Genomic DNA, 14,298 nt, shown 5'->3' with positions numbered 1-14,298 from the left:
AGTTATCACTTATGCCTTGTGGCAAGGTGCTCCATCATGCTGGAAAAGGCATTGTTCGTCATTGTTTGTCCCTGATGTTTTTCCTGGAGAGAAGTGGCTTCTTTGTTGACATTCTTGACACCAGGCCAGCTCTGTACTGGTGGTGCCCCGATCCCGCAGCTGAATCAACTTTAGGAGACGGTCCTGTCGCTTGCTGGACTTCTTGGGCGCCCTAAAGCCTTCTTCATAACAATTGAACCGCTCTCCTTGACGTTCTTGATGATCTGATAAATGGTTGATCTAGGTGCAATCTTACTGGCAGCAATATCCTTGCCTGTGAAGCCCTTTTTGTGCAAAGCAATGATGACAGCACGTGCTTCCTTGCAGGTAACCATGGTTGACAGAAGAAGAACAATGATTCCAAGCACCACCCTCCTTTTGAAGCTTCCAGTCTGTTATTCGAACTCAATCAGCATGACAGAGTGATCTCCAGCCTTGTCCTCGTCAACACTCTCACCTGTGTTAACAAGAGAATCACTGACATGATACCAGCTGGTCCTTTTGTGGCAGGGCTGAAATGCAGTGGAAATGTTTTTTGGGGATTCAGTTCATTTGTATGGTGAGAGTCATACAATTCATCTGATCACTCTACATAACATTCTGGAGTATATGCAAATTGCCATCATACAAACTGAGGCAGCAGACTTTGTGAAAATTAATATTTGTGTAATTCTCAAAACATTTGGCCACGACTGTACTTAAGTATCAAAAGTAAAAGTAGAAGTATAAATCCTTTCAAATGTCTTATATTAAGTAAACCAGACAGCACAATTATTATATATTGTTTTAATCTATGGATAGCCAGGGGCACACTGCAACACTCAGACATAATTTACAGATAGCCAGGGGCACACTGCAACACTCAGACATAATTTACAGATAGCCAGGGGCACACTGCAACACTCAGACATAATTTACAGATAGCCAGGGGAACACTCCAACACTCAGACATAATTTACAGATAGCCAGGGGAACACTCCAACACTCAGACATAATTTACAGATAGCCAGGGGAACACTGCAACACTCAGACATAATTTGCAGATAGCCAGGGGAACACTGCAACACTCAGACATAATTTACAGATAGCCAGGGGCACACTCCAACACTCAGACATAATTTGCAGATAGCCAGGGGCACACTCCAACACTCAGACATAATTTACAGATAGCCAGGGAACACTGCAACACTCAGACATCATTTACAGATAGCCAGGGGCACACTCCAACACTCAGACATAATTTGCAGATAGCCAGGGGCACACTCCAACACTCAGACATCATTTACAGATAGCCAGGGGCACACTCCAACACTCAGACATCATTTACAGATAGCCAGGGGCACACTCCAACACTCAGACATCATTTACAGATAGCCAGGGGCACACTCCAACACTCAGACATAATTTGCAGATAGCCAGGGGCACACTCCAACACTCAGACATCATTTACAGATAGCCAGGGGCACACTCCAACACTCAGACATCATTTACAGATAGCCAGGGGCACACTCCAACACTCAGACATCATTTACAGATAGCCAGGGGCACACTCCAACACTCAGACTGTCACGCCCTGACCTTAGTTATCTTTGTTTTCTTTATTATTTTGGTTAGGTCAGGGTGTGACGAGGGTGGTATGTGTGTTTTTGTATTGTCTAGGGTTTTTGTATATCTATGGGGTTTTGGTTGGTCTAGGTGTATATAGGTCTATGGTGGCCTGAATTGGTTCCCAATCAGAGGCAGCTGTTTGTCGTTGTCTCTGATTGGGGATCCTGTTTAGGTTGCCATTTTCCATGTTGGTTTTGTGGGTTATTGTCTATGTGTAGTTAGTTGCCTGTCAGCACTCATGTATTATAGCGTCACGGTCGTTTTGTTTCTTTGTTAGTTTGTTTAGTGTTTATTTGTTTATTAAAAGAATAATGTATTTATAACACGCTGCACCTTGGTCTCCTCATTATGACGAACGTGACAGAATAACCCACCAAACCAGGACCAAGCAGCATGAAAAGGAGGAACAGCGCTTAATGGGGAAATGGACCTGGGAGGAGATGGAGCAGGACCCTGGACACAGCCGGGGGAGTATCGCCGTCCTAAGGAGGAGTTACCCCGGTCAAGGCAGCGGAATGGCGATACTACGAGTAAAAATACAGGAGAATAGAAGAATGGCGACGAGATGAAGGTACACGACTAGTACGGAAGCCCGAGAGGCAGCCCCAATAAATGTTTTGGGTGGGGAAACACGAGGAGATTGTCTGGTGACATTACCCAGTCCAGAGCGTCTGGTGACATTACCCAGTCCAGAGCGTCTGGTGACATTACCCAGTCCAGAGTGTCCGGCGACAGTATTCAGTCCAGAGCGTCCGGTGACAGTACCCAGTCCAGAGCGTCTGGTGACATTACCCAGTCCAGAACGTCTGGTGACATTACCCAGTCCAGAGATTACGGCGACAGTATCCAGTCCAGAGCGTCTGGCGACATTATCCAGTCCAGAGCGTCCGGTGACAGTACCCAGTCCAGAGCGTCCGGTGACAGTACCCAGTCCAGAGCGTCTGGTGACAGTACCCAGTCCAGAGCGTCTGGTGACAGTACCCAGTCCAGAGCTTACGGCGACAGTATCCAGTCCAGAGCGTCTGGCGACATTACCCAGTCCAGAGCGTCCGGCGACAGTACCCAGTCCAGAGCGTCCGGCGACAGTACCCAGTCCAGAGCGCCCTGCTACAGTACCCAGTCCAGAGCGTCCGGCGACAGTACCCAGTCCAGAGCGTCCGGCGACAGTACCCAGTCCAGAGCGTCTGGCGACAGTACCCAGTCCAGAGCGTCCGGCTACAGTACCCAGTCCAGAGCGTCAGGCGACATTACCCAGTCCAGAGCGTCAGGCGACATTACCCAGTCCAGAGCGTCAGGCGACATTACCCAGTCCAGAGCGTCAGGCGACATTACCCAGTCCAGAGCATCAGGCGACATTACCCAGTCCAGAGCGTCCGGTGACGGGCCACAGACTGGAACCTCCAGCGGCGGTCCCCTGTCCAGAACATCCGGCGATGATCCACGATTCAGTGCTACAAGAGCGGACTCAGTGTAAAGAAGAGGGGGCAGCGTCCAGAACCAGAGCCGCCACCGAGGTTAGATGCCCTCCGAGACCCTCCCATATAGGTTTAGGTTTGCGGCCAGGAGTCCGCACTTTTGGGGGGGGGGGGGGGGTACTGTCACGCCCTGACCTTAGTTATCTTGGTTTTCTTTATTATGTTGGTTAGGTCAGGGTGTGACGAGGGTGGTATGTGTGCTTTGTCTTGTCTAGAGTTTTTGGTTTGTCTAGGTATATATAGGTCTATGGTGGCCTGAATTGGTTCCCAATCAGAGGCAGCTGTTTGTCGTTGTCTCTGATTGGGGATCCTTTTTAGGTTGCCATCTTCCATGTTGGTTTTGTGGGTTATTGTCTATGTGTAGTTGCTTGTCAGCACTCATGTATTATAGCGTCACGTTTGTTTTGTTTCTTTGTTAGCTTGTTTAGTGTTTATTTGTTTATTAAAAGAATAATGTATGCTTATCACGCTGTGCCTTGGTCTCCTCGTTATGACGAACCTGACACAGGTGTCATTTACAGATAGCCAGGGGCACACTCCAACATTCAGACATAATTTACAAACAAAGCATTTGTGTTTAGTGAGTCCGCCATATCAGAGGCAGTAGGGAAGACCAGGAATGTTCTCTTGATAAGTGAATAAATTGTGCCATTTTCTGCCCTGCTAAGCATTGACAATGTAATGAGTACTTTTCGGTGTCAAGGAAAATGTATGCAGTAAAAAGTATAATATTTTCTTCAGGAATGTAGCAAAGTAATAGTTATCAAAAATGTAATAGCAAAATAAAGTACAGATACTACTTAAGTAGTACTTTAAAGTATGTTTTACTTAAGTACTTTACTCCACTGGAAATTAGTGTGATGTACCAACACCTGTTGTGTTATAAATGGATGAGAGAGCTTATAAATGGATAAGAGCGTTTCCTACTGCCTGAGCTATGTTGTTGATGTAAATTGAGAAGAGCATGGGGCCTAGGTGCGAGCCTTGGGGTACTCCCTTTGTGACAAGCAGTGGTTGAGACAGCAGATGTTCTGACTTTATACACTGCACTCTTTGCGAGAGGTTGTTAGCGAACTAGGCCAAAAACCCTTCAGAGACACCATTACTCCTTAGCCTGCCCACAAGAATGGAATGTTCTACCGTATCAAAAGCTTTGGCCAAGTCAATAAAAATAGCACCACAACATTGCTTAGAATCAAGGGCAATGGTGAAATCATTTAGGACCTTTAAGGTTGCAGTGACACATCCATAACCTGAGCGGAAACCAGATAGCATACCAGAGAGAATACTATAGACATCAAGGAAGCCAGTTAGTTGATTATTGTCAAGTTTTTTTTCCAACACTTTTGATAAACAGGGCAAAATAGAAATTCGCATATAACAGTTAGGATCAGCTTGCTCTCCCCCTTTAAATAAAGGACCCACTATGGCTGCCTTCCAAGCAATGGTAACCTCCCCAGATAGGAGAGACAGGTTAAAAAGGTCAGTGATAGGCTTGGGGATGATAGGGGAAGTAACCTTAAATAAGAAAGGATCAAAACCATCTGAAACTGTGTATCGGGGAAGAGGAAAAAGAGGGAGGAGCATCGGGGCTAGTCACATTAGAAGGGCTGGGAGATGAGGGAATGTTGGATGGGCAATGAGGCATGGCTGAGTCAAACAGGAATCCTGACTTAATGAAGTGGTGATTAAAAAGCTCAGCCATGCGCTCCTTGTCAGTCACAACCACATCATCAACATTAAGGAACATGGGCAGCTGTGAGGAGGAGGATTTATTCTCTAGGTCTTTAACCATTTCCCAGAACTTTTTGGGGTTAGACCCACAGAGAGAGAACTGCTTTAACTGCCTTTGGCCTTCCTGATAGCCTGAGTGCACTTATTTCTCATTTGCCTGAACGACAGCCAGTCAGCCTGAGTATGCGTGTGCAGAGCCTTTCGCCTAATGGAATTCTTGAGGTGGAGTAACTCTGCAAGATCACGGTCGAACCAGGGGACTGAACCTGTTTTTCATTCTCATTTTCTTTATGGCGGCGTGTTTGTTAACAACACCACTGAAAATATCAAAAAAGAAGGTCCAAGCATCTTCGACAGATGGGATCAAGCTGATTCTGTACCAATTTATAGAGGCCAGGTCATTAAAGAAAGGCTTGCTCATTAGTTTTTTAGAAAGCGTCTATGACAAGTCAGGACAGGTCGTTTCACTGAGCAGCCGTTATGAACACAGCCTGTAAAACAGTGGTGATCATTGTAAGGTCATTACAGAAAACACCAGACTGATACGTCTCAGGATTATTTGCGAGGATAACATCAAGGAGAGCAGCATTTTCTGGGTGTTTGGAGTCATACCTTGTGGGATTGGTAATAATCAGAGAAAGATTTAGGGAATTCCATTGCTTTAAGACTTGGTCAGATGGTTTAAGCATATCCTTACTCCCTACATTTTATTTCTGTCCATCTCTCTTAAGAACAAGACTTGTCTGTCGAGGCTGAGAAGTGCTGGGTCTGAAATGGGACGAGTACATTCCTTCCCAGACATTCTTCACACATACACACACATGCATAGTAACCTATATGTCAGGGGTCCTCAACCACATTCAGCTGTGGGAAGATTATTTTCTTGTATGGATGGTTGGGGGGGGGGGGGGGGGGGGGGGTACACTGCAAATTGACCCCAAGAAGCCCAATCTATTATGAGTGGGAATACTTGGGAACACATTTCCTACATTAAAATCACTTGTAGCTGATTTCCTGATGTTTTTGACAGTCTTCTATATCCAACAATGAAAAAAAATTATATAGTTAATATCTAAGAAAAAAAAAAGAAAAAAAACCTGTGTGCCACCAGTTGGGGAACGCTGCTGTATGCTATAGGGTGGACTGAACTGCACACATGCATAGTAACATTTACATTAGGGACATTCTGTGAACTGTATGCACTTTTGTGAACTCTGTGACCACATTTCTCTTATTCAGAGCCAATAGTCAGCACAACATTATATAATTTATTTGAAAATAAGTGCTGTTCTTCAGGTGGATTCCCAGAGAGGAACTTGAATGAACCAGCTCTGAGTTTGTCCCATGGCATGGAAAATGGCCAATACCAACAGAGATTTAGGTATGTGTGTGTGTGTGTACCACCCCATATTTATTTGACCTCTGCATGAGAGCCAATCAGAAGCCATGCTGAGGTCCCCACCCTGGAAGCAGGGTCTCTCCAGTCCAGACAGCCTCTAGCTAGACAAGGAGGAGCAGAGAACTCTGTGCTCTGTACTGGCTGTAACTTAGAAACTGTGCCACGCTTACTCACACAAACACGCACTTGAATAATAAACACACGTTCATGCATAAGATAAAGATCAGACAGGATCAATTCTTTACAATGTGTAAACCTAGCAGATAAAGATCAGACAGGATCAATTCTTTATAATGTATAAACCCAGCAGATAAAGATCAGACAGGATCAATTCTTTACAATGTGTAAACCTAGCAGATAAAGATCAGACAGGATCAATTCTTTATAATGTATAAACCTAGCAGATAAAGATCAGACAGGATCAATTCTTTATAATGTATAAACCCAGCAGATAAAGATCAGACAGGATCAATTCTTTATAATGTATAAACCTAGCAGATAAAGATTAGACAGGATCAATTCTTTATAATGTGTAAACCTAGCAGATAAAGATTAGACAGGATCAATTCTTTATAATGTATTAACCCAGCAGATAAAGATCAGACAGGATCAATTCTTTATAATGTATTAACCCAGCAGATAAAGATCAGACAGGATCAATTCTTTATAATGTGTTAACCCAGCAGATAAAGATCAGACAGGATCAATTCTTTATAATGTGTAAACCCAGCAGATTTGCCATTCTTGACACACTCAACCCGGTGTGTCTGACACCTTACTACCATAATCTTTTGTCTTGCTCATTCACCCTCTGATTGGCACACACACTGTACACAATTCCTGTATCAATTGTCTCAAGGCTTAAAAATCATCAATAATGATAGTAACACTTAAATGCTTTCTTACGGGCCCTTCCCAACAATGCATAGAGATTTTATTTTTTAATAGAAAAACAACACAAGGAATAGATACACAATGAGTAACGATAACTTGGCTATATACACGGGGTAAGTACCGAGTCGATGTGCAGGGGTAAGAGGTAACTGAGATCGATAAGTCCATTTGGTTGGGATAAAGTGACTGGGCTGCGGCATAGATAACAAGCGGTAACAGCAGCGAATGTGATGAGTCAAAAGAGTTATTGCAAATATTCTGGGTAACTATTGGTTAACTATTTAACTAACTATTTATGTGTCTTATAGCTTGGGGGTAGAAGCTGTTCAGGGTCCTGTTGATTCTAGACTTGGTGCGTCGGTACTACCTGCCGTGCGGTAGCTGAGAGAACAGTCTATGACTTGGGTGGCTGGAATCTTTGACCATTTTTAGGGACTTCCTCTGACACCGCCTGGTATAGAGGTCCTGGATTGGCAGGAAGCTCGGCCCCAGTGATGTACTGGGCTGTACGCACTCCCCTCTGTAGTGCCTTGCGGTAGGATGCCAAACAGTTGCCCAACCAAGTGGTGATGCAGCCAGTCAAGATGCTCTCAATGGTGCAGCTGTATAACATTTTGAGGATCTGTCATGGAAAGGGCAGGTGTTCTTAATGTTTTGTACACTCTTTCTAATGTCTTAGAATAAGGCTGACAATCTCTCTATGTATCAAACCTTCAACTGACTGAGCTAGAGTCATGCCCAAATAACACATCTGAATACTCCATTACATGAGCTTTTGTCATAGGCTACATTGCGTAGCTTGTCTGGTTTCGTAATGTAAGTTAGTGAACTCGCTGTGCTGGAAAGACCCTCCCCGTCCTCTTCTAACCGCTGTCCCGACACACTCCCCTCAGCACAGATTGGGTAAAACGCTGAGACCACAACACTTTACTCTCCACCCTATCCACAACTCTGGAGGGTGCACACCTTGTTTCAACATCTCCCAGTAACCCCCTCTATTCACTATTTCTACTTGTTCTTTGTTTAATCTACATTCCACAGTTATGTTGTCATGGTTATTCCGTCTCATGATATGAGAGTTGCTGAATTTCACACATCCAGATGTGACTGGTGCTTTTGCTACTCTACTTCAGATTGGTTTGGTCTGAGCTCTGAGCAGGGGAAAGGAGAAGGGCAGAGGAGGAGAGCAGACTGCAGGGAAATGAGAAAGGGGAGGAGAGGAGGGGGAAGGAAGGAGACTTTAATTTCCTAAATTAAAATCACTTGGAGCTGATTTCCTGGTGTTTTTACAGTCACACGCAAATGCACATACAGGTCTGCTCTGGCTAGGGAGGAAAGAGATGGGTATGGCCCCAAGGGTTACCTCAGACAAGAGACTGTATCACATGCACATACACTGTTTTTATTTATTTAGCTTTATTTATCCAGGTAGGCTAGTTGAGAACAAGTTCTCATTTACAACTGCGACCTGGCCAAGATAAAGCAAAGCAGTTCGACACAAACAACAGCACAGAGTTACACATAAACAAACGTACAGTCAATAACACAAAAGAAAAATAGAAAAATCTATGTACAGTGTGTGCAAATGTAGACGATCAGGGAGGTAAGGCAATCAATGCTGTACCTACAAATGCAGTGAAAATATATCAAAGAGCATGGATTTTGTATTTCTTCATTTGGTTTTAAATGTTTTACATTGATTGACAAGTATTATAATGTGAAGGAAAGTGTGTTTGTTTCATAAGCCTATTTGCACCTAGTTTCAAGTCAGTCTGTTTGACGCTGCTGTGGTAGGAGTGTTATGTCTGAGAGCAGTTCTCCCCTCAAAGAAACAAATCATTAGGGCTCAAGCCAGGTGGCAGGTAGCCTAGTGGTTAGAGTGTAGGGACGGCAGGTAGCCTAGTGGTTAGAGTGTAGGGACGGCAGGTAGCCTAGTGGTTAGAGTGTAGGGGCGGCAGGTAGCCTAGTGGTTAGAGTGTAGGGACGGCAGGTAGCCTAGTGGTTAGAGTGTAGGGACGGCAGGTAGCCTAGTGGTTAGAGTGTAGGGACGGCAGGTAGCCTAGTGGTTAGAGTGTAGGGACGGCAGGTAGCCTAGTGGTTAGAGTGTAGGGACGGCAGGTAGCCTAGTGGTTAGAGGCGGCAGGTAGTCTAGTGGTTAGAGTGTAGGGACGGCAGGTAGCCTAGTGGTTAGAGTGTAGGGACGGCAGGTAGCCTAGTGGTTAGAGGCGGCAGGTAGTCTAGTGGTTAGAGTGTAGGGACGGCAGGTAGCCTAGTGGTTAGAGTGTAGGGACGGCAGGTAGCCTAGTGGTTAGAGTGTAGGGACGGCAGGTAGCCTAGTGGTTAGAGTGTAGGGGCGGCAGGTAGCCAAGTGGTTAGAGTGTAGAGGCGGCAGGTAGTCTAGTGGTTAGAGTGTAGGGACGGCAGGTAGCCTAGTGGTTAGAGTGTAGGGACTGCAGGTAGCCTAGTGTTTAGAGTGTAGGTACGGCAGGTAGCCTAGTGGTTAGAGTGTAGGGACGGCAGGTAGCCTAGTGGTTAGAGTGTAGGGACGGCAGGTAGCCTAGTGGTTAGAGTGTAGGGACGGCAGGTAGCCTAGTGGTTAGAGTGTAGGGACGGCAGGTAGCCTAGTGGTTAGAGTGTAGGGACGGCAGGTAGCCTAGTGGTTAGAGCATTGGATTTGTAACTGAAAGTTTGCAAGATCAAATCCCAGAGCTGACAAGGTAAAATTTTGTTGTTCTGCTCCTGAACAAGGCAGTTAATCCACTGTTCCTACGCCGTTATTAAAAATAAGAGTTTGTTCTTAACTGAATTTCCTAGTTAAATAAAGGTAGAATAATTTTTAAAAATGTAGCCTGTGTATGGACCCTAAAACGTTTGGTCTAAATATTAGTTCAGAAACTAGCTATAAACCTCAGCTATCATAGCCTGTTGTGTCGACTTCAAAACATTCCCAAATGAAGCCAATGGATTGAGTATACTACAATAAAACCTTGTGCCAAGGATGCAAGTCCTATATACATGTAGTTATTACCAACCATGAGATCTCCACATGAACAGTAGTTATTACCAAGAATGAGATCTCCACATGAACAGTAGTTATTACCAAGAATGAGATCTCCACATGAACAGTAGTTATTACCAAGAATGAGATCTCCACATGAACAGTAGTTATTACCAAGAATGAGATCTCCACATGAACAGTAGTTATTACCAAGAATGAGATCTCCACATGAACAGTAGTTATTACCAAGAATGAGATCTCCACATGAACAGTTGAAGTCAGAAGATCACAGACACTTCAGTTGGAGTCATTAAAACTTGTTTTTCAACCACTCCACAAATTTCTTCTTAAACAAACTATAGTTTTGGCAAGTCGGTTAGGACATCTACTTTGTGCATGACACAAGTACTTTTTCCAACAATTGTTTACAGACAGATTATTTCACTTATAATTCACTGTATCACAATTCTAGTGGGTCAGAAGTTTACATACACTTAGTTGACTGTGCCTTTAAACAGCTTGGAACATTCCAGAAAATGATGTCATGGCTTTAGAAGCTTCTGATAGGCTAATTGACATCATTTGAGTCAATTAGGTGTGTACCTGTGGATGCATTTCAAGGCCTACCTTCAAACTCAGTGGCTCTTTGCTTGACATCACGGGAAAATCTAAATAAATCAGCCAAGACCTCAGAAAAAATTGTAGACCTCCACAAGTCTGGTTCATCCTTGGGAGCAATTTCCAAATGCCTGAAGGTACCACGTTCACCTGTACAAACAATAGTACGTATGTACAAACACCATGGGACCACGCAGCCGTCATACCACTCAGGAAGGAGACGCGTTCGGTCTCCTGGAGATGAACGTACTTTGGTGCGAAAAGTGCAAATCAATCCTAGAACAACAGTAAAGGACCTTGTGAAGATGCTGGAGGAAACAGGTACAAAAGTATCTATATCCACAGTAAAATGAGTCCTACATCGACATAACCTGAAAGGCCTCTCAGCAAGGAAGAAGTCACTGCTCCAAAACCGCCATAAAAAAGCCAGACTAAGGTTTGCAACTGCACATGGGGACAAGGATCAAACTTTTTGGAGAAATGACCTCTGGTCTGATGAAACAAAAATACTGTTTGGCCATAATGACCGTCGTTATGTTTGGAGGAAAAAGGGGGAGGCTTGCAAGCCGAGGAACACCATCTCAACCGTGAAGCACGTGGGTGGCAGCATCATGTTGTGGGTGTGCTTTGCTGCAGGAGGGACTGGTGCACTTCACAAAATAGATGGCATCATGAGTGAGGAAAATTATGTGGATATATTGAAGCAACATCTCAAGACATCAGTCAGGAAGTTAAAGCTTGGTCGCAAATGGGTCTTCCAATTGGACAATGACCCCATTGTCTGTCTGCGTGCTACGTGTTGCTTGTCCTGTGTTGCGGTGTCTGTCTGCGTGCTACGTGTTGCTTGTCCTGTGTTGCGGTGTCTGTCTGCGTGCTACGTGTTGCTTGTCCTGTGTTGCGGTGTCTGTCTGCGTGCTACGTCTTGCTTGTCCTGTGTTGCTATGTCTGTCTGCGTGCTACTTGTTGCTTGTCCTGTTTTGCTTTGTCTGTCTGCGTGCTACGTGTTGCTTGTCCTGTGTTGCTATGTCTGTCTGCGTGCTACGTGTTGCTTGTCCTGTGTTGCTCTCCATCTGCTCCATGCCATTGTTTGTCTGTATTGTTTTTTAATAACCTCCCCAGGGACTGTGGTTGAAAATTAGCAGTCTGGCTTAAACCGACACTTTTACTGAAATGTTGAATAATGTACACTGTCCCTGTAAAAATGTAAATAAAGTCAAATTCAATAAAATATCTTTAACATAATCTACTAAACTTGTCTCATTGTCTATGTCAAATGTCTCAACTGGTTTTGCTTCACCTAATACATGTTGTAATATTGAAAAAAAAACATGTATAAACTCACTGTTCCACAATCCTGAGGACATTGGTCCGGACAGAGGTTCCCCCAATTAAGGACAGCTTGGCAGTCTTAAAAAAAAAGAAAGATAAATGCAAAAAATTACTGTATGTGTAAAGAAACAATTAAAAAAATATATCTATAATTTATTTTTCAAAAGTTTTCTGTCATATCACTGCAACAAACATTGTTAGAAATGGGTGTAATTGGCAAATCTCTTCCTCTTCTTTGCAACTGTGCACATGTGAGTTTGAGTGACGGGGAGAACGAACAAGAGAGAAAGGAGAGAAACGTAACATGACTCACCAAGACGGTCAGGACACAAGGGTTTTGCACCTGAAAAAAAGGGTGAGTTAAAATAGGTTTTGATTTGTTTTACAAACATATGTATATTATAAGCTGAGCTATTTCAATTGACTCAATTGACTACTTACACTAAGAACAGGCAATCATGGGCAGCTGAATATAATGTCTCTTGAAGAATCCAGTCTCAGTGAGACCTGATGCCAAGAAAAAACATTCATGATCATCATAGCTCGTACAAACCTAGCTCTTACCAACCTTTTTAGTAGGAATCAATACACATTGAAGATCCAAGTATAACAACAACAAAAAAAAATTTGCACACAAAACGTATCACAAGCTAGATTTCCATCCAACTGGCGACAGATTTTCATACGAATATTCTATGATCCGCATAAAGAAAACAAATCTGACTTATCGTGGATAAAAATCAGTTCTGTGACGAGCTAGTGCACACAAATGTACTTTGTCACTTAAGTGTTCATGTACTGAATAAAAATCTAAAGTTCAATGTGTTTCCATCATATTTTTCAACTCTACTGATGGGTTTTTGTCACATGTTGCATTAAATAGCAAATGTCTCCACTCTGGTCTTGGCACATGGTCTCTAGCCAACAGCTCATAGATACTGTGTGGGTAAGATGGTCTACATGATGACATTACTATGTATAAGAGCGAGAATATTTCTCTTTGTCAAACGGCAGTCAAGCATCGATCATGTCATCAGAATCAGACACTCTATATTTATTGGAAAGGAGCAACAAGATCACGGTGCACTTTCACCACCAAAGTCAAGTTCATCATCATTTATTTAATCTGTAGCCTAATAAACTGCATGGTTTCCCGAGTTGTAGAGGGAGGAACACACACCATGTGTGATCCATCTTATCCTGGTGACATGATCAGCAATGCTTGGTTGCCGTTTGACAAATAAAAATGATCTTGCTCTTCTGTCCATAATAATCTAATCATGTAGGCTATACCTGCACTGTATAGACGAAAGAGCATGTGCCAATACCAGAGTGGGCAAACTCACTATATAACACATTGTTTAGTGAGAAAACCATCAGTAGAGTTGAAAATGCGATGGAAACCCATTACACTTAACATTTTTATTCGGTACATAGGGATTTAACCGCAAAAGGTATATGTATATTATAATTTCTGTTGTTGTATTTTACCCCTTTTCTCCCCAATTTTGTGATATCCAATTGCTATCTTGTCTCATTGCTCCAACTCCCCAATGGGCTCGGGAGAGGCGAAGGTCGAGTCATGTGTCCTCAGAAACATGACTCGCCTAGCCGAGCTTCTTAACACCGACAACTTAACTCAGGTGTGTCGGAGGAAACACCATTCAACTGACGACCAGCCTGCAGGCGCCCGGCCCACCACAAGGAGTCGCCAGAGCGTGATGGGCCAATTGTGCGCCGCCCTATAGGACTCCCGGTCAAACCCGGGTCTATAGTGATGCCTCAAGCACTGCAATTTTTTAAATTTATGTTATGTTATTTATTTATTTCACCTTTATTTAACCCAGTAGGCTAGTTGAGAACAAGTTCTCATCTACAACTGCGACCTGGCCAAGATAAAGCAAAGCAGTGCGACACAAAAAACAACACAGAGTTACACATGGAATAAACAAACATACAGTCAATAATACAATATAGCTTTGGGGGTGACCAGTGAAATAATACTGATGGAACGCGTGCTATGGGTGGGTGCTGCTATGGTGACCAGTGAGCTGAGATAAGGTGGGGCTTTACCTAGCAAAGACTTATAGATGACCTGGAGCCAGTGGGTTTGGCAACGAGTATGAAGCGAGGGCCAGCCAACGAGAGCATACAGGTTGCAGTGGTTGTGTGGCACTGTGATAGACTGCATCCAATTTGCTGGG

The sequence above is a fragment of the Oncorhynchus mykiss genome, chromosome 12 (assembly GCF_013265735.2).
Source record: "Oncorhynchus mykiss isolate Arlee chromosome 12, USDA_OmykA_1.1, whole genome shotgun sequence".
Classification (NCBI taxonomy): Eukaryota; Metazoa; Chordata; class Actinopteri; order Salmoniformes; family Salmonidae; genus Oncorhynchus; species Oncorhynchus mykiss.
This window is presented reverse-complemented; position numbering follows the sequence as displayed.